Genomic DNA, 22,080 nt, shown 5'->3' with positions numbered 1-22,080 from the left:
CCAGCTCTAAAACTGCTAGCTCTTATAAGTAATCAATGCTAGCTCATTCTTGGCAAGGGTTTAATCCGCACCAGGGTTTTGATGGAATGGTTCAATTACTCTTTCTCTTCAACTTGGTAGTCAGATGCAAAAGGAATAAAGGAGATGGGACAGTTTCCATAACTCTTAAAGATATTGTGCCTTACTCTGCAATTAATAGTATTTATAGCTTTATGTACTCTCTCTTCTGCCTCCCTCTTGATATAGAAAAGTGAATTACTGCTTCCTAAAAATCCATAATAAAGACAAAATAACTCCTGCAAATACCTTCTTTATAGATCGTTTGAGCAGTTAATTAAGTAAAGCATAGTTTCTCTTTTCAGTGACTGAACAAAACTCAAAGCAGTTTCTAAAGAAGGTGTGAGCCTATATATGTGCTGAAGCTGTATTCCACAAATATATTACAATTACTTATTTTTTAGCGTTAGGTAATATTTTGTTTTCCTGTGAATGCTTCTGAGTTATGGCCTTGTTGGAACTTGTACAGAAACAAGCTTGACATTTCAAAAATCCCCATTTATTTGTTCCCTGGTGTATCTCATCAAGCAAGTGCTCTGCATTTCCTGTTCTGCTCCTGCTATTCCCTTGTGTGTTGGCATCACATTTGAAGTGCAGATACTGACCTGCAAAAAAGCTGTCTCTTCTTTGAGCATCTCTGACCTGCCTGAAATGGCACAAGAGCACTTCAGCCATAGAAAATTACAATAGTGGTAAGATGTCATGCCATGTTAATTTTGTTTGAATATGAGGCTAGTAATTGCTTACAATAATTCTGTCATGCTGCACAAGCCACAGCTTGTAAGTAATGTTTGCATAATACGTACCTAGAGCTGCTCCTCCTCCCCAAGAGGATCCTAACAAACTAAGATGGAAAAGTTATCTTTCAGGATTGCTGTTTCTTTGAAGTCTCAACAACAATCACAAAATATATCAAAGCAGTTAATTTGTTCCTGCTGTACTCAAGTGCCTGCATGTGTCTTAATAGCTTCTTAATGGATGCTTAAGAAATTCTGTCTGTGTCCAACAAACACAGAGCTCAACACTTCATGGCTGATAATTACCCATGAGTTTACTTAATAGGGTTAATAGGCTGCAGTGAGAGATTGACTTTTTGCTGTCACATTTGGAAGCTCATTGTCAAAGACTAGTTACCTGGGATGTCCCAATGTGTTGCTTCAAAAAAAAAAAAAAATCTTCAAGGATGGAAAGGAGAAAAGCTCTGCATTTACTGACCTTCAGCAGCAGCAGATCACATTAAGTTGGATAATTAAGTACAGGCTAGAGTTCTGTCCAAAATAATATTTGATCCTATAACTTGTAAGTCTGGGCAGATTGTGTAGTTTAATAAAACTTTGTGCAGTACCAGATTAAATTTGTAATTTGTGCAGCAAACTTTCATTTCCTTGTGGCAGCTTGTTGGGGGGCAGTCAGAGGCAACATTCTGCCCTGTCCTGCTGCAAACTCTCTAACCCATCCAGAGACTACTGATGCAGTTGCTATGGGTAGTCACTTCCTGGTGCACAAGGAGGAATCATTCCAGCCCAATACATCCTGCTAAAAGAGAAACCAGGACAAAATATGTAAATGTTTGTTTGTTTGTTTAGATTACCAGTGTAAGTACAGCATTTACAGTGATAATTGGGAGTATGTTGCTCTCAGCTCTTTTTTTGCCATTGAAGGAAATTACTTTTATTTGTTCTCTGGGTGAAAGGGCATAAGCACCACAAGGAGGGTTTGGTAGAAGCGTGTTACAGTATGTGTTTTATGGCATAAAAGCAGTAGTTCTTGACTCTCTTTGTTGGGCACTCTGCAGTAATGTGGGTGAAAATGTCCTGTTACACTACCCTGCACACACTTTTCCCACCCCACCAAAAAACCCCTAAACAAACAAAAAATCCTCAATCCCTCTCAAAAAACCCCCAAAACAACAACAAATAAACCACACACAAAACCAATGAAACAAATCCCAAACAACTAAAAAACAACCCCAAAACCCCTAAAACAAACCCTAAACCAAGACAGACTAAAAATCAGGAAAAACTTTGAGAACCTCTTTAGTATAACCTGACCAGAGTGAATACAGCAAGATGCTCCAGGGAGAAGTTTTCTTTGTACTCAACAAGTATTTTTCAATTTGACAAGAGAATTTCTTGATGACAGTCAAGTATCACTGAAACTTTTTGCTCTGCTCACTTCCCAGGACACAAGGGCAATGTATAAATATAAGTTGACAGTTCATACTTGCATGATGGTGCAATAGGAATGTGTAGTGTGATTTCAGTACAGTCCAGTGTGTCACTGTCTGGCTTAAATGCAAAATTCAGATGAGCAATGTAGGATTATTGTGCTGCACAGGGCTATGTCTATAATAGAATGTGCTTCTTTGGAGAATGCTGGAAACAGCCTCTCTTCTGGTGCTGGAGTATTAGATACTGTCTTTGTGTCTAAATGTGGTGAGCATATGAATGTGAAATGTAAGAGGAGATTTGCCAACTGCTGATATCTTTCTGATTTCTCTGCCTCCATATGTCTTTCCACTGGCTGCCTCTTACGTCACAGTTTCCATCCCCCTGCTCAGATGCTTCTATATAATTTTTGGAAGAGGGATCTGTGTTCATCTGACAGAAGGCATGCATAATGTGAGCTACTTATTGAAATAGAAGCAGTTTCTTGGACCGTGCATATATACTGATTTTCCTGAGTTCTCCTTTGAGGGTACAGGTAGGGAGGCTGAGAAAAGAGAAAACCCAAACCACATTACCTTTTCATGTCTGACTTGATCTGCAGTCCCTCAGTGCAGGGTGAACCGCAAGAGGAGCATGACTCTGCAGAAATGTGCTTACATGGCAGAAAAAATCATCCCAGTTGTGACTCAATTGTTTACATACACCAATAAACAGGATTTTTTTATTTAACAGGCTTAAAAATTTGCTAAGGAGGGGTGTGTGTAATACAGGTTCTTATTGAAAAATGTTCAGGTTTGCAGCTAGGTACATATTATGTTTCTTGAACAGAAAAGTGGAAAGCTCAGTTTGAAACACTTCAATAAAGAAGTGAAAGATATTTCTTTGCAAATTAACTGTGTAAGCTACCAAGGTAAATCTCTTGTTTAAATACCAAAAGTGTAATTTTCACAATAATGTGAATTCTGCGTAAGTGAAATAAATAAATTTCCAGCTAATATGTTTCTGTTTATACACAGGTACAATCATATTGATAGTATAGTATAATATATGTGTTATGTATTGTGTCAAAACCAGTGACTTACTAGTTCCTTTGGGTAGTTTTGAGTCTAGTAACTGAGTTCAAGATGAAAATAATTCCTTATTCTTTATTTAAGGGCCAGACATTTTTAAAAGGATATTTGCAGTTTTGATTCTCTAAAATGACTTCCAGTCTCCAAGCAAGTAAAAAGCAAAAAGTTGAGGTGTTTTGTTTTGTTTTTCAGTGGTCTTGAGAGAAGCTTTCTCTGGTCCTTCAGGTATGCTCCTCGAGAGAGGAACACGCTGACCTTTAGCAGCTCTGTGCCTGCCTCTAGCCCTGCTTGCAGCCCAGGCTGCTGTGGCTGAAGGAGGACTGGATGGTCTGTGCTGGTCAGCTATTCTCTTGCAGCACTTTCTGCACAGCTGACAGGTACCCAGGCTGCAGTGTTTTCTGCCTGTATCCTTTGGTCCTAAATAATGTCTGTCTTGGAGTCCTTTCACTCTTTTTGTCTGAGCAGTGTTTGTGTAATTGTCTGATAAGCAAGGCTTCAGGCAGTGTGAACTAAGGATCTGACAGTGAGTGGCTTGGATGCTCAGGCAGGGTTTGGAAATATGTCTATAAATTAAAACTTGTGAGGGCTTAGCTGTTCAGATACAGTATATTCTTTCTCTCTCCAAGGTTGGATACTCAGTGACTTAAGATGGAGACTTCTTGTGTGCTTGTAGAATAAATTTTTTAAAGGAACAAATAATCCATATTTGCTTTTCTAAGTGGATATGAGATACTTAAGAAGAGCCATTAATTTACTGAGTAAATCCTTTAGACTGCAGACAGTTGCTCTGGCTGGATACTGCAGGAGACCAACATAAGCAGAAGCTGAGAGGATGTAATGCACTGTATTTTGGATTAAAGATTATCTTCTGAATTGATAGCTGGAAAGTAGACACCTAAACTATTCTGACTTGTGAAATATAGCTGAGATAATGGAATCTGTGTAAATGCAATGAGAAACTGTGATAGAGTAAGGGGGCAATACCTGGACTATGCTGTTACAAAGCCACAGCTGTAGGCTTTGTCAATCTGATAGTGTTAAACCTCACCTTTGCACACAAAAAGCACTTTCCAATAAAGACAGAAGCACTCGTGCAAGAGATGTCCCTCCTGTGTGGTGTTCACCTGGTCCATGGGTGCCTCAGAAGTGCTGATGCCAAAGGGTGATGGGAATGCCAGGTTTGGCTGAACTGGTGGCAGCTCAGGGTGTCCAGGTGTGGAGGACTTGATCTGAAGATTCTGCCTGAGTGAGGGGTTACCAGAACAGGTTTTTTTCAAATCAGTCTTGAGTTTAGCCCTCCCACCTGTCAGTTTAATGGGGGCTCTGGTGCTGCCTTTGTGAAGGAATAATGAAGTCAGGACACCCCTGCCATGTATGCTAGAGCAGCTAATTGTAACATCATCCTTTTTAATGATAACTTCAGTCTTGGTATTTTAGTTCCTCGTGTATCAGAACTGATGAATCTTACCTTTTTAAAGAATGTTTGCTTGCGTAAATGATATGCCTACCAAAAATCAAAGTAATCTCAAGTGTGTGCTGATTATCTTATGCAAATAATTTTAAGTTTATCTTGGGTAACATACTTGTTTCATTTTAGGGAGTATAAAGATACACTTTGAAATGCAGACTAACTTGGCCAGATGAATTATACCTCAACTGAGTTCTGCTCTGCTTGGGGATGAGGGGAAGAGGGGCAGCAGGGATTACAATTGAACCAGCTGCCAATGTACAGAATATCTGCCTCTGTAACACCTAAAAGATTAGTACAGCATCCAAGATAATTACTGTTTAATAGCTGCTCAGAGAGCCTCATAAAGAAAAGCAATGACTGGGACACATTTTATAGATGTATTGGTTTTTTTGCTGCAACGTGAAAGTGGCACAATGATTGTATGGTTCTAGTCACTGTAAAGAAACTTCCACAAAACCTCTTTAACACGATGTATAATGATTATAACTCGCAGGGGAGCATGTAGTGTTTGAGGGAGGATGGTTTATCTTGCATATCTAACACTTTTTCTAATTATAGTGCTTTAAACAATGGCTAATAAAGCAAGCTGCACTCTTTGATTGGAAAGCTAATAACTGCATTCCTCTTCAGAGGAATGGTGGTGTCAGCTTTCCTTCTCCACCAGGTCGTGGTGGTCTCTGGGACACCACAGTCACTATTATATGCATACTGCATGCTAAATGCTGAAACTCCATCCACATACAGATAAGGTAATGGTGGATCATTAAGTATAAGTCAAGCCTTTTTAGTCTTTCATCTGTACTCTGGGAACAATTCATTCAGTGTGGTCTGACAAAAATCCAGATGAGCCACTAAGGAAAAAGCAGCTTTGTCAAGTCTGTGTTGCTCCTATGAAGGGTGCTGTTCCTGCCTCTAATGACTTTCCATGAAACATAAATATTGTTAATTTCAGAGCTCATATTTCTCCTATTTTCACCCTCCACCCATTTTTCTTGGCTTCTACTCTGTAGGTGAACAAACCCTTTAAATTTAGCCTTGGTAAGGAGTTAGTGGCCTACTGCTAAATAGCAGCTTGGAATACTGCTTTTGAAATGCTCATTGATTACTTTGAGTAATCAGAGAAAAACAGACATCATCAAATACAGTATCAGTTTTGAGAGGTGTGAGTTGCTTGATTTTACCCTTTTTATACTGGGAAAAACAAGCTAATAAATGAATATGTCAAGAAACTCTGAAACTTCTGTGCCTCTTGGTCAACAGTTAATGTTGCACACAAATAAGGCAACTGAAGGATTTACTTCAGTCTAAAGGGTTTGGTCTAGATGGAAGAAACATATAGGTACAGACCATGAAACACTGATGGTTTTTGCCACTCACTTGCTATTATGGGTTAATTAACTGTGGCTCTGTATCCCCTCCCACCTTCACCCTTCTTCCTAGCCCTGTATTAAAGCTCTAGCAAAAGGTGCAATGAGACAGGGCCAAATACATCTCAGTAAAATTCTCTAGCTGAAACCATATTTTACAGATGATCTCTAATTGTACTTAAACTTGTTTCCTCTCTCCTTGCTTCCATTTCTCATCAACTGCAACAAAATTTTAGCTTATGAAGGTACAATAAACTGGCAAGAGGGAGAAACTTGGACCCAATAAATCCTATGTGCTTTCTCTAGATCTAACTTAATTTAGCTTTGATTGATAGGGAATAAAATGAAGAGAGATTGTGACATCCTGTGATGACTTAAAGGATGCAACTTCATATAGAAATGTTGTTTCTAAGAGTATTTGTGGCAGGTTCTTCTGCCACCTGTTTCTTCCTCTCCTCTAACATGGATATAGCTGAATGCTGAAAAGGCATCTTAGCAGGAAAAACAGAAAAACAGGTATCTGAGATGCCCAGTCTGCAAAGGATGCAATTATTATGGGGGAGTGGGAGAGGGAGGGGAGAAATAAGGCCTGGTGACCATATAAATATATCATAAGACTGAGTAAAGGAACTTGAAGAATTACAGCCTTCTAGCATGGCAGGATGAGGTGGATGTTTTAGGCACGGCTTGCCAGAGGGCAGTATTGCTTAGAGAAAAGACCTGGGTGCTGCAGGAAAGGTTGTTTGCTTCAAATGCCTTTTTCTTCATGCACATCAGATTACTTGAGTAAATTGCTAGCTTTATCAGGAAGAGGAGCAGGGGGAGAACAGAAAGCCCAGGAAGCCATTCAGATCTTGGGCAAAACACAAGAAGTGAATTATTATAGTAGGTGTGTGTCTATGCTTGACCAGGGCCTGGTAAATCTTCCCTTCATCTCCAGCATTTTCAATATTCTCTCAGGACCTGAGATTCAAGTCTGCTCCTCAGCTACTGAACTGCATCTGCATACTGCTCCCTTGCAACTGAGTAACAAGGGAGAGGACTTTGCAGAAAGCAAGCCCTATAAACAGACTTTTTTGGGCTTCCCATGCCAGTGCCAGCAAACTTGCATGCCATTGTCACAGCTGAGGTGTTTCTGACCTATCTGATGAAGGAGGACTGTGTAAAAGCTGCTCTCATGGCTTATTTTCTGTGGAGAGAGGTTTTTGTTTTTTTTTTTTTGCATGCATCAGAGTGGCTGTAAGCAGACTTCAACATCATCCTTCAGAGACACTGAGTGTTAGCCAGTCAGCAGTTTTCCAGCACTTCTATGGAGCACAAAATCTGTTTCCAGATAGAAGTGAATGTTACCTGGCTTCCAGAGTGTCTCAATGGTATGGACACCTAATACTGGCATATTGCTTTGGAAATGAGATATTCCATAGCCTTTGCTATGGAATTGCTTTGCACTACAATTAAAATTCAGAGCTCAGAGTTGAGTTTTCTATTGTCATCCACATTGGGCATTTGATGCTTCTGAGATGGAGGAGGTAGGAAGTATCAGACTGAGGTCTGAAGCAGCAAAGACCTTTCAGGTCTTTGGGCAAATGCTGCCTGCATCTTCATGGGACAGATCAGCTTTCCTTTTGGGTATTCCTGGAGCCTCTTGATCAAGGGTTAGGCATAGTTGCTATCTGTTCCCAGCCTTTGGCATGGGACTGAGGGTGGGGGAAGCTTGCCTTTGGAGCTTGTGAATTTGTTGTTTCAGAGCTGCTGGCTGGGATACAAGGGTCTGCATGAGCTCTGTCTGTCAAAAGGCTGGAAATGGAACAAACTATTTATTTGAAGAAAGAGCTTTCTGCATGGTTTAAATGTTTTGGATGCAGGTGGGTGGTCTTCTGCCTTTTTCAGGACCTCCTAAGTGCATATTTCTGTGCTACAGGGCAGGAGACTTTCCTATTTGTATGGACGGCAGTCTTCAGCTCTTGGCTGCCCGACTTTCACTGGACCTTGCTGTGGGTGGACAAGTATTTGGTGTTGTCACCTGGCCTAAATGGCTTGGCAGGGCTCAGAATAACAGTTAGAAAATGGGGACATGGCAGAAAACCAGGCCTCTCTGGGATGCTTCTACCACTCAGGATCTCCAGCAACTTTTTATTTTACGCAGGTGCTGAAGTGTTTGAAGGACCAAGATTTTGCCACCTCATTAACCTCTGAGTTTAGGTTGTACTAAGTCAAGGCATAAAAAATCTGAGCCCTTAATTCCCGACTTGCTGACAGCCACAAAATGGTTGTAAGGACTTGCAGAGGTGTAGGAATGGCTGGCTAACAGCTGCATCTCTATCTCTTTTTGGTGGTGGGATTATCTAATGAAAGTTTTGTGGGAGATGTGCACATATGAAGCAATACAGGCTTAAGTGTAGGGAAAGAACTGTGTAATGTGGATGAGACTGTTTTGATGCTACATATTGAAAACCATAAAAGTAGTCCATTTTTTTGTAAAGGACACTGATTCTTCTACATTCAACCTGAGCTGTTGCATTGTCTTTACTAGGTTGATGAAAGTCTGTGAAATCCCTACTGAAGGTTACTGTGCAGGTACAAATGTGAGAGAGACAATATGTTTTTAAATGTTACTTAAGGGGAGGAAGCCCAGCAAAGCCAACAACAAATGTCCACCACCAGGGCAGCTTATTACAAGTTTTCACCTGTTTTAATTTTTTTTTTTTTTTCATGGAGAAGCTTAGGCTGAGTGCAAGAGGGTTTTTTTTTTAACTTTTTTTATACCTCAGCTGCACACTGCTAGTAAAACAAAGATTTCACTGGGGTTTATGATGTTTCAGTGGTATGAATCCTGTCCCTGTAGGTGCATTAAACTTTGACTCACCTACATGCATCTAAATACTTGTTTACAGAGAATTTAGATGCTGCAATTTTCTGAAGCCAACTGAACTGTTGTTACGGGTACTTACCAAGGCTTGCACTTGTTTGAGGCTTAATTTACATGATGGCTTCTGAAAGAGAAAAAAGGCTTGCTTTCTCAAGTACCATGACTGTAAGGAAGGCAGAGGAGTGTAATGGTGTCTCAGGAGCTGCTGTGCCATTAGAAGTACTTAAAAAATAAACAAGTGTTTTACAGCAGTTACATGGTTGAAAGGGCTTCTCTGGGAGACTTCAACATTATTCTTTTCTTCTAGTTCCTCACTTGGACGTTGAAGGCATGAAAACAAGGGCAGAGCTTGTTTTTGTCGAAACTGATGTCAGTGGGATGTTGGAAAGTAAGTTTTGTGCTGTTTCAGGATGAAATACTATGTTAGATTGTGTCTTTATTAAGGATAATTGAGCTGATCAGGGATTCTTCATATCCCTGACTAAACACTCTTCCAGAGGATAAAATCTTCTTTTGGAGTCCAGGCCCAAATATCGTGGGTAATAGCTGATTGTATAGCAAGTTTATGTCCACAGTGCTTTGCCTCCAGAACAATAAGATTGGTCTACTTCCATAAGCACTTGGCCTCTCACATCTTAAAAATCTTTAGTAGTTTCTTCAAGTCTTTAGATTTGACGTACAGTGAACAAAATTCTTGAAGCATAATTGAACATAAGTCATGTAGCTCTCTGATGAGTGAAATTACATGTGAAATATATGCAAGCATTCAAATATCCTTTTAAAAACTAGTCCACTCTATGGAATAAAGTGCCAACATCTGAATTCTGGAAAGAACATATAATAGCCCTCATATGATTTCAATATGAGTTTCTTAAGCTTTTCAGCTTTAGCCCGCTACAAAAATAAATTTGGGGGGGGATTATTTTATTTATTTTTTTAATAAGGAGATAACTGTACTACCTCTGTCTTGGATTGCCCATCATTAAAGCATGTAGGTTGTGTGTCAATTTTTTTACACTTTTTCTACTTAGTTTTGACTTTTTTTTTCATGGTTGTGGGTTTTGTGGGGGTGGGAAGGGATCTAGATTCCTGCAAAATTTGAACAAAAATTTTGGTTGTCTTGGAGAGCAGATTTATAAAAGATATCTGCCTACCTCTTATAGCTTCAGGGGGAAAAAACCCTCAGTGTTGCCATGACTTGGAAGGACTTAGTCAAGGCCAGTCATAACCTGGGGTGTGAAATATTTTTCTCATACAGATGAATTCTGTTTGGTCTGATGAATTTATTTGCTTAGACATCTTCTTTAAAAAGTTCTGTTTCTGTTGAGTGTAATTGAGCTGCATTGACAAATTAAGAAATATTCTTGGTTTTTTGAGCTTCTGTGGAATTAACCTCTGAATTGAGGAGAAAAAAAATTCTTTTGCTCTTTCAGTGCCTTCACTACTTGTATCTAAACAGTATGGGTGGGAAAAGCATCTCGCTCTGCAGCTTCACAGAAGAGGAAAAGGGAATGAGACAGGGTGAATGGGAGGCATTAGGACAAATGAGGATGTGGCAGCAGTTTGCTGTAGAAAAAACTGTAATGTATCCACAGGAAAGAAAAAAGTCGAGTGTGCAGGTCTGATTAGATGGTAACATGCTGCAGTTAGAGGAGACCAGAGCTTCACAGGCAATCTTCTTTCTGTATGAATTCAGCTTCTGAGTCCGGCTCAGGCTGTTCTCAGTCTCTGTGAATAACCAGCTCTAGGCAACACACCTGCAGTCCTTTGATAAGGCCTCTGTCTCTGTGGTGCTGCATGCTGTGAAATGGTGTACTCATACTTTAAAGCATGGGAGACCTAATCAGGGCAAGAGCAGAAGTCAAGACCACAGAACAGTGACTAGAAGCAGTAGTCCAATCTTCTGTCAGGCTCTCCAGAGGTTTTTAGACTGGGCTGTTTGACCGGGTTAAAGCTCCCCCATAGTGCGTCCAATTGCAGAACTGAACCCAGAATGAACTATTGCAATAAATACTTTTTAAAAAAAAACTGTCAATCTTTTTTCTTTTCTTTTCCCCCAGTTCCTTTAAAAAAGTACTTCAAGTCCCAAAGAAAGAGGAGAAGGATCATGGAGAACCCCCAGCCTAGGAGAAGAAAGCTTTGGCATTATAGGATGAAGGTGATAAGGCGAGAGCTGTGCAGGAGTTGGCATCAAGAGGTGGTTCAGGTAGATGGAAGTCCAGAGGGAGCTCAGCCTCAAAACGTGGTTCAGGAGCATGTTCAGGTGGATGAAAGCCCAGAAGGAGCTCAGCAAATCTGCTCACCAGTACAGCAGGAGCAAGGAGACCATTCTTCAGCAGCAGCACAGCTACCGCCCTCTGCTCAGGAGCCGCAGGGAGGGAATGATGGGCACCCACAGAGGCAGCCAGTGCAAGGAGGCACGGCCCCAAACATGGAACCACAAACAACAGAGTCAGGGTGGGAGTTCCCAAAAGTGACTGTCAAGGTGCAGCCCCAGAACATGAGCCAGGGGTGGGACTCCCCAGAGGTGACAGTGCAGGTGCAGCCTCAGAGGCCAAGCCCAGGATGGGAAGCCCCATCAGTGACTGTGCAGGTGCAGTTACAGCAGCAGGGCCCAGGGCCATCTCTCCCACAAGTAACTGTACAACTACAGCCCCAGGAGTGGGGACAAAGCACTGCTGGCATCAAGGTTACTGTGCAGCTGCAGTTGGGCTGTGACCCAGAAGAGGTAACCAGCCTCCAGAACCAAGGTGAGGAAGTGTTGGATAATGGAGAACAGTGGAACCCCCCAAAAAATCAGGGAGAGATAAGATCTGAAAGTGAGAGAGAGCTTGCTGTGGTGGAGATGGTGCCACAGGGGTTTCTGAGCCAAAAACAGGATCAAGGAGGAGAAGTGGAAAAAGCCCAGCAGGACCAGAGGCAAGAGGAAAGAGCAGAAGTGATGGAGGTGCATGACATGCAGGCTGGAGACAAAGCAGACCCGAATGGGATAGTGACAGAGGAACAGCTGCAGGACCAGAGCCAAGAGCAGGAGCAGCTCAAAGCAGATCTGCCTCTGCAAAAGGAAGACCAAAGAAGTACAGCAACGAGACAGGAGCAAGGTAACATCCAAGAAGGGCCCACGGGGATTGTAGAAGACCAGAAGGAAGACCTAGCACAAGAACAGTCTAACAAACGTCCAAGGGAGTCTCCAAATTATTTTGTTGCTATTCCAATAACGGATGATCAGGTACTTGGAAGTAGCTGTTTTATTAAAAAACTTAACTTTAAACTTAGGCCTAATTTCCTGTCTGAATTGCAAGGGTGCTTAACAAGCCAAGAGTGATCAAATTCTGCCTGCTTATCCCAAGTGGTTTGTTGGGTCTGGGATGGAGTTAACTTCCTCATAGCAACCCTTAGGTGCTGTGCTTTGTTTTTGTGGGTAGAGCTGTGTTTATACACATCCATGTTTCAGCTACTACTAGGAAAGAAAAAAAAATCACTTCCATGATTGCCACTGCCCTTTCTATAGGGTCTGAGGTAGTGTCTCTCATCAATAGTATTTTCTATTCTGTAATCTTTTTTCAAATAAAAGACCTGGCTTTCATCATCTTGTGTTGTCCCATCCTACACTATCTTAGGGCTGTATTTAGTGCAAGGGTATTGATTTGTTTGTTCATCGTCTTTTCCACCAAAGTTCACAATGGAGAATGAGAATTTCCTTCTCTTCTGCAGAAGATTATTGAGAATTGATCTGTTTTTTCTTCTCCATCTTTTATCCAATAAGCTTGCCCTGAGATCCTAGATAGAGGGTTAATTTCAAGAATCCATGGGTGCAGTCTCTATGCTCATACTTCAAGGTGTGCTGTATTCCGTGATTCCCGTGTTTAACCAGTTCTGGAAAAAGCAACAGATCATTTCACCTCCATAATGTTAAACCAAAGTGCAGCAAGTAGTGGAAATACAAATAGATATATTCTCTTCTAGAGGCTTTGTGGGGGACCTAAAGTGTTCCAGTTACCACAGTAAATACCGCTTCTGAAATAAATAATACAGTCCTGCTGGACTTGGCTGCTACAAGCCCTGTCTTATAATCCATGGAAGTAAATTCCAAAAATGATACAATAGCTAGAGAGAAAGATTTCACACTTTATTTACTAGTTAGGGACTTCAAATGAATCTTACATAACTTCTGCGCAACTCTTGGTACTTGTAAAGAAAGTAGGAAGATACTGGCTCACCTTGAACTACTTATTCCCATTCTGCTGCTATGAATTTTGAAGCTCATTCCAAGCTTTCTGAAAGAAGACTATGGAATGTCTCCTTTTCAAAGCAGCACTGCATTGCCTTTATGGACAGATTTTTTTTTTTTAACCTTTAGCCTTTCACAGACAACTGTTACCTGGTGATGACAATGGGGTTTTTTTGCAGCTGCTCAAGGTAAGTAAAAGCAGACAGAGCTCTCACTTTGTCCCAGTATCTTCTGTTATCCCAAGGGAGCTTGGATGGGATTCTGTTCCAGCATTGTGGACCAGCAGCATTGTGAGGTGGGACATGCCCCATGGCCTTTATGTAGGGGCAGAAGATGACTGTGCACTCAAATGTATTATGAAGACAAAGAAAAGCCTTGAAATACCAAGACAATGAGCAGACTATTCCACCTGAGGGAGACAGGCAGGGGAAAATCTTAATTTGAATCAGAAACTCTGTCCAGGTAGCATGGGCAGAATGGAAAAGCATTATATAAATTCTGTAAATTATTAATATTTTTATTATATATATGTATCTTGGTATCTTTTCCTATAAAAAATGTAGAAGACAAAACCTTGAGTATTAACTTGTACGAACAGAGTGAAAATACAACTTTCTACTATCAGCTTCTGCTAGTAGTTTATGGTGCTTTCCAATGAACAAAATAGATATTGTTTGCTGCAGTATATAAGTTGATTCCTTTTTTTCCCTAGCTTAAGGGAAAAAAAATGCAGTATCTGGCATGACTATGCTGCTGAAAGGCAATAATTAGGTAAGAATGATGTATCCGTTGCACAGAATTTTTCCTTTTTTTTTTTATCTCTAGTGTGACAAGCAGTTGCAGTACAGTAGCTTGCTTTGGCAGGCTTGTGAGTTTTTGTTTTTACCTAAGTTAAGTGTAAAAACACTTATGCATGTGTTAGAGAGAGGCGTCAAAGGTGCCTTCCTCTTGGTAGGCAATTATTTGCTCTGGCTTTGTCTTGAGCAGAGAATGATCTTTGAAGGTTATCTGGAGGATGGCCTCATATAACTTTTGTGATTCCTACATATGACTGGCTTTTGAGAGGTGAACAAAAGTGCAGAGCACATCAGGAAGATAAATGCCAGGAAGGGAAAATAACCGTGTAAGCTGAAGACAATGTTGGCAGATGAACAAATGGGTATGAAGTGGGCAAAGAATAAATCTAAGCTAGAAAATGGAAAGTTTCCTGCCATCTGAGGAATGAGATCATGGAACAGCTTGAAGGGTCATGAATGCTTAACATATTCTGCTATTTTAATGATATTTGAATGTCTTAATATATGGCCTGGGACCACATCCTGTGCAGCCCAATGAATGTCTTTCACCTCTTTTTCCTTTTCTTTATCTCTTTTTCCTTTTCTTTTCCTTTTCTCAAATTCTGCTCTTACAGGTTTCCCTGCATTCACACCAGCTCTGGTAATCTGGTGGCTCTGGCATCCCTGGTTGGAGGCTCTGCCCAAGATATTCCTAGTTTGTGTTCCTCTGAAGTGCTACCCTTAAGGGTGTCAGTGACCTGATACTGTCCTGTTTGAGGCCTTGAAAGCACTGAAGAGTGCAGTACTGTAAGGCTGGCACACGTATGCAAAGAGTGTGAGTAAAGAAATCACAGAATGGTTTGAGTCAGAAGGGATCTTAAAGGTCATCTAGTTTCAAGCCCCCTGCCATAGGCAGACACCTTTCACTGGACCAAGTTGCTCAGAGCTCCATTTGACCTGGCTGTGAATACTTCCAGGAATGGGGCACCACAACTGCTGGGCAACCTGTTCCAGTACCTTACCACCCTCACAATCAATGATTCTTTCCTAATATCTCATCTAAACCTACTCTCTTCCAGTTTGAATCTACTTTTTCCTTGTCCTGTCACTCCATGCTCTTGTAAGAAGTCCCTCTCTATCTTTCTTCTAGTCTTGCTTCAGCTCCTGAAAGGCAGCAATGAGGTTACCCTGAAGCACTTCCTTTTCCAGGCTGAACAAACAGAATTGTCTCAGCCTTTCCTCAGAGGAGAGGTGCTCCATCCATCTAGTAATTTTGGTGTATCTCCTCTGGACTCATCCCAACAAGTCCATGTCTTTCCTGTGCTGGGAGTCCCAGAGCTGTGTGCAGCACCACAGGAGGGGTCTCACCAAATGGACTGGAGGGGTGGAATCACCTCCTGCGACCTGCTGGCAAAATGTGTGCACATATACACATATATACATGCACATATAATAGTGTTTTGACAATTTTAGATGCTCTTACCTCTATAAAGCAGAGGTTCCTGACCTCCCTGACCATACAATTTGGTTGTCTGCTGCTCTTTAGACCTTGCCTATTACAGAAGGGTTTTAAAGACGTTTTAGTGTTTCGGGAAGAATTATTTTACCTTAATTATTTAAGAGAGCTCTCCAGGTGGCAGGGCTTAGGGCTGTCAACATTTTTCTCCCTTTCAAGAGTATAAAGGAAAAGCCCTGTTCCAGTCCTGGTGGGTGCATAGCTCTTTTTTCTTTGTGTCTAAGCAGGGCTATGGGAGGTTGGACACCAGGCTTGTACTGGATTGAATCTAAGGGTGTTATGGTCTCAGGCTTTTAGTACTCCATTATAAGTGATTCCTTTCTGCTCCTCACTTCCTAAAACCCACCATCTATCCCATCAATTACACAGCATTTATAGAAAAGTGCTAAAGGCTGATGCACCAAAGAAAAAAAAGTGTAATGAGAGGGTAGACTGTTCCCATGGGAGTAGGAGCAGGAAGTTGTGAAGAATCATATGTGAAGATAAGAGTAGATAAGAAAAGACATTAACACTGCTCTGTTATAGTTAAATGTCTGTGTGAGAGAATTTCACTCAAACTCAGCTTCCCAGATGTCTAAGCCTCAAACTGAAATGCAAGAGGATTTTTCTTATTTGAAGGATGTTCTTGGAAAGACTGGGTAAGGGAGAACAACAGGAGGCTCTTTTGTAGAATTACTGTTAATACTTAGCCTAGTCTGTTGAAGCAAAGGTTGTAGTTTGTGTGGTCAGACAGCTTGATGGCTCGATTCCTGCTCAGTGTTTTCACAATCTAAACATATGCTGTAAATAGCAAGCTGCAATAAATTGTGCTGCAGCTGCAGTAGGAATTAACTTAATGTAGAGTCAGTGATGTGTTTTTCACAGTGACAAATGTACCGTAAGGGTTGGTGAATTCAGGGTGTTTGTATCTTCAAATGGTTATTTTAATTGTGTATGGCTTTTATCCTCATGTTTATTGGGAATTTTTTATGCTTACTCCCTCTGATGTGCAGGTTGTGGGACTATTTACTGGGCTGCACAATGACTGCTAGGCTTTATGGAGAAAGATTGCAAAACAAAAGCATATTGACCCAGCTGTTTCGGTCTGTGTGAGGATAAAGGGGAGCTCTAACATGTGTGAACACCTAGGCATGTAAGGCAGAGTTTTCTCACTGAATTAACCTGAAAATCTATAAATGATTTCTTTGTAACTTGGGATTCCACCAGACACTTAGTACCTCTTCTTCTCTCTTCTGCCTGTTCCCATGACTTGCTTATAAACCTTAACAACACATATTGAAAAAAAAAAAATCTTTGGAGTCAATTGTGTAAAGGCACAGATAGATCCACAAGAGCCTGAAATTGGCCACACAGTTCTGAGAAACACTAGCTCAGAAAACAGCATGTTTACCCAGTCAATTTACTTTGTTTGCTGCTACATTTTCCTTTTGGGAAGAGATATCGGTTTAATCTGTGATCAAACTTGTAATCAGAAAATGGCATAAGATTAATTATGGAAATGCCATTTAATTTCCACAGTCTATTAACAACTGACAACTGTATGAAGATCTCATTCATATTTACACAGTGCTGTGAGCTTTAATCTAACATTCTTAGGGTCAGATTCACACCCACTTTAAGATCTGGGGCTTCTGGTTCACAGGACAGTTATGAATTTAGCCTGTAGGCTTTAAAAAAGGAAAACAGATAAATCAATTCCTGAAAAATCAAGTATGAAAGTTGCTACATGATAAATCTGGGATGGGGAGGAGAGGAAGGTGGTTTTGTGAGTTCCTGGCTTAAACACTGAATTGCATTTTTGGTTGTGTAAACCTTTGGCATTCTGAATTTTTCCAGTAATGTGTAGGCATTTTAAAATGAAATTATTTTTTTTTCTCCTGTTTACTCCACTGCAGATTTTGGACAGAATTGAAGATGTTCAAGAACTCATACTCTCTAAAGAACCTAACCTGTCAAGAGCTCTTCTTCCTGTTCAAACTATGCACCTTACTATAATAGTAGCACATCTGGGAACAGAAGAAGAAGTGAAAAAGTAAGAATCCTGCCAAATTCAAGAGCAGCTAATTCTGTAAATGTGGTAACCTTACTGCTGCTACTGTGAATCATTATGTTTTATTAGAGCCTACACACAATTCCTCTTAAACTTTTTTTTATCAATTTCTGGCTTGCTTTCAGTACCTGTGGGGAAAGATCTTTACAAAAGCTAGCAGTGATGCATCAGCGATTGAAATTTTCTTATCTGCCACGGGGTGAAGAGAAAAAGCAGTGTGGCTGTAAATAGTATTACTGCTTTCTTACTGTATTACTACCACAAATTAGCTCAACAGATGTAAGCTTCCCTGAGCTGCTGTCTTTTGAGAAACCATAGCTTTTCATAGCCATACTTTTATCAGCTGGAAAATGTTAGCTGTTAAGATACATTGCATTAAGAAGAAAACAACAAAAAAGTCTGCCTAGTTCCTTCCCAAGCTGCTCTCCTGTTGAATTCAAGCAGTAGGCTGTCACTGGGGCCCTGTGAATTAAGATGGAGCTATTGACAGATGACTGAGGAAACCTACCCTGTGGTCAGGAGGGTTAGAATTCATAGACAGGTCCAGAAAATAATGCCAGTCTGCTGCAGTTTTTCTCTAAGCCTTATTTTACCGTACCACACTAGGAAACCTGGAACTCCTTGACATAAGGAGGCAGAAAGGCCCTTGTGTGCCTGGGAAGGCATCCTGTGGTAGAGGTGGGAACCTGGTGAGAACAGCCCTTTCTCCAGGGGCTCTGGCACGTATCAGCACGGGAATGAAAAACAGGCCTCCACACCATATGAGTGTCACACGGAATCTGCTGGGGTGTAAAGCAGAATGCCTAGCTGGAAAGGTGTCAGAAAACCCAATATGACTAGAAAAAACCTCTTCTGCCCATTCAGGCAGCACCAGTTAAGCATGATTAAGATGCATATGACAGCCTTGTTATGTACCCTATTTTAGAATTACCTGCTTTATTTTTTCATTCCAGAGACACTTTTTTTTATGATCTGAAGGGAAAAGATAGAGTTATATGGGCTAAGGAGACATGCAGAAGACAGTGTACAGTAATTCAGTAATAAAACCCTGTGCCAGTGCTGCTGACTTGGCAGGCTGATGTCCAAGAGGATAGGAAGCTAGTTGAGAGCAGCAATCAAAATGGGAATCAATTGGTTAGGGAGGTGAGTGGAGCTAAGTAATGTTAATGAACTTAAGAGTGGATGTGTGTCTATAATGTAAAAATAATGGACATACCTAATGAAAAACAGATCTCCCTTGCCAAATATTTTTCATTCTGTATCTTTTACCTGCCTCCATAGCTCCTCTAAATGAGGCTGTAGTTCAGTGGCCACTGCTCTGTGCTGTCATATGAAAGACTGCCTTAGCTTAACTGCTTCTCACTTGTTCAACTAACAGCCCTGCTGGTGCAGCTGGCCCAGCTCCTCACAGTGGGAGGGAGGCATCTTCAAATCTAAGGGCAGGAGCTGGAGCAGAACTTTTTACATTGACATAGGACAAGGGGGAATGGCTTCAAGCTGGAAAAAGGCAGGTTTAGTTTAGATACTGATAGGAAATTGTTTACTACAGTGAGGCCCTGAACAGAGAGAAGTTGTGGAATATTCAAGCAGTCTAGATAGGGCTTTGAGTAACCTGGTCTACTGGAAGGTGTCCCTACCCATGGCAGGAAGGTTGAAACTAGATGATATTTAAGGTCCCTTGCAACAGAAACCATTTGATGGGAGAAGTTGTCTTAGTAGTATTTAATTTTTGCTTAGCATTATGAACTTAAATGAAGGGCTAGATTAGCCATGCTTGTTAAGGTGGAAAATTCAAAACCCTCTGCAAAGAATTCACTCTTTCCAACTTCAGTCCTGTCCTTGCTATATCTTTATCACTGAGTCCCCATGAGTCTTTGGAAGGAAGCTGCTCTTACACCATTATAGCTGAAATTACTCCAATGTAGTGATGAGGACTGTCCACAGTGTTGGGTGAAGTGGCCTCTGTATGCATTAAAGAGGCTTTCCAAAGGGCATTAGTTTGTGCTATGTGGGTTTTACTGCCTGGGTTTCAATTTGTATGTTACACAGGTCCACGATTTTTAAAGAGTGGAATGGATGCAGTCAAAACTTGTTCTAGGTGTAATGATGAAGTAAATGCAGCTGCAGGAGGCCCAGAAACCTATGGGATGGTATCCTGCAGTCCTTAGTCATGCTGCAGTTTGTTAGAAGTATGAAGTCTTAGTAGAAGGCTTCTGGTCAAACTCAGTTTGAAGACTCTCAGAATTCCCATTCCTAAGACACCAGGGCAAAGAAGGGCACTTGTAATATTTCAGCAGGTGTGAAGTTGTTGGAATTCTTGGTGTCTTCATTCAGAAATTTAATTGTTATACTTTTTCTCTGTCTTTAAGAAAAATGTTTTAATTTGCAGTATTAATGTCTTTGGATAATTCCCTTTTTTGAGATTTCTGTGCTCAGCAAAGTGCCTGACTAAACTTTATTAACATGGGATGCAGAGCTGAGAACATAACCATCAATTTAATACTTTTAACCTAGACTGGAAAAGAAGGATATAATGGAGAATAATTCTAATTGTGCTTCAGGTGGGAGAATGAATTTGTTTTAGTTTAAGAAAAAAATAGTCAACTAGTCGAAAATGACAGTGATAAAGTTTTAAACTACATGACACAAATGTAAGTTCTGTTTTATCCCTTTTGACTCTTCAGTAGCATATATTCATAGATTTTCTGGAATGCTAATATTTTGAATGTTCACTTCTCTAACAAAACTCACTTCTAATAAATAAGCTTAAAGTGAAAGATGTAGTTTATTTGAAATTTTCCAACTGTTACAAAAGAATTAGCAATGAAATACAGTGTGCCTGTGATACCTTGCATAGTGCTGCAGAGTGGTCAAAATCAGGTATATTGGCTGTCAATAAAAATAAAACAATATTTCCATATGTAGAAAACCTAATAACTTTCAACATTTATATATTAATTACTTTTAAGGGCTGTTCTGGCACTGAAGCAAAGCAAGACTAAAGTGGAAGACATCTTGCAGGGTAAAGACCTTAATTTGACATTCCATGGGATTGGAGAGTTTAATAACCAAGTGCTATATGTGAAAATGTTGGAGGAAGACCAGAAAATGCTTAACAGAATTGCAGGTAAGAACAAAACCTCATTCTCTAGCACTTGTGACAAACCAGTTTGCAGAGTCCATCAGCTCCTGTAAGCACTGGCCCAAGCTGTTGTGCACAGCTGTGATGTGCTGCCTCTCCTCTCATCTCCTCTCTTTCCTACTTGTTAAGTATGAAGCCAACAACTGTGTTTCTGCAGAGCATTAGGCCTAAAATAGGTTGTCTGTACTGATATGGAACAGGTGAGATGCACAGACATTCAGGTGAAGATCACACAGCAAGGCTAACTTAACCTGCTCTGCGGCTGGAGCCTCACACGCCTGAGGTGTGCAGTGTTCAAAGTGGCACCTCTGAGGCTCTGCTCATTCTCATAATATGAAAGCCTATTAAGTTTTGGCCCCAGATGAGTATACAAGAACTTCCTTTAAACTGGAGTATGCATGAAATAATAAGTACCTCTGGGGTGGGAGGTGACAAAAATCAGTATTTGTCTGCATATGAGTGTATAGCACCAGCAAATCAGTCTTTTGCTTCCACTGTACAAGATGAAACAAAAGTGTAAGAATAGCTTGTCCTCTGCTCTAATTTCCCAAAGCACTGAAGGGTTTACGAGATGTTCCAGATTTTTGATCTGCTTACCTGCATCTGAATATTCAGAAGGGCTTGATACTCTCTTCTTTGTCTCTACCCAGGTTTGCTTTTAGGACCTGCTTTAGCCTGCAATGCAGAACTTAATCTGTGTCCTGGGCTTCCGTTCCAACAGAACAGAAATAATCAATATACATTATTTTTCCTTGCTATTTTCATACTAGGCAAAAAGGAAGCATAATTCAACTAATGTTTCTCAAAGAGTCATGCAATACAAAGACACTGTGTAAACTTCAAAGAATATGATTCCCAGAGCAGTCTGTTTTTTGTTGATGCTGTTTCTGACCTCCTCCAGTTCTCAGCTTTGGAATTATAGTGCTGCTCTCTTATCCTCCTTCTTATTTTACCTCTTAAGTAGTCAGTGTTATAATTAGACAATTCCTTTTATGAGCAGCTTTTTTGCCTCAGCTATATAAAATTAGCCACTTGACTATCCATTACCTCTAGCTTGACTCTGGCCTTCGTTTCTCTTCTTGTTCCATCCATCCCAAAGCTAATTTTGACTCAAAGCAGCTGTGCTTTTCTGATGTTGTCCCTAATTATTAGTATTACAATCTCAACAAACTTGCCCATGCACAAACTGCTTTTTCTCAAGGCTTTAACTGGAAATAGTCTTGACTGGAAGTTAACAAAGAAGGTAGATGATGCAATTTCCTGTAAGATCATATTTGGTACATGCCTGTCTAGAATATATATACAATTCAGTGTTATTGAAATAAGGGGCTGATTGATTCTTTTGATGCCTGATTTGACTGTT

Source organism: Haemorhous mexicanus, chromosome 1, assembly GCF_027477595.1.
Source record: "Haemorhous mexicanus isolate bHaeMex1 chromosome 1, bHaeMex1.pri, whole genome shotgun sequence".
Classification (NCBI taxonomy): domain Eukaryota; kingdom Metazoa; phylum Chordata; class Aves; order Passeriformes; family Fringillidae; genus Haemorhous; species Haemorhous mexicanus.
This window is presented reverse-complemented; position numbering follows the sequence as displayed.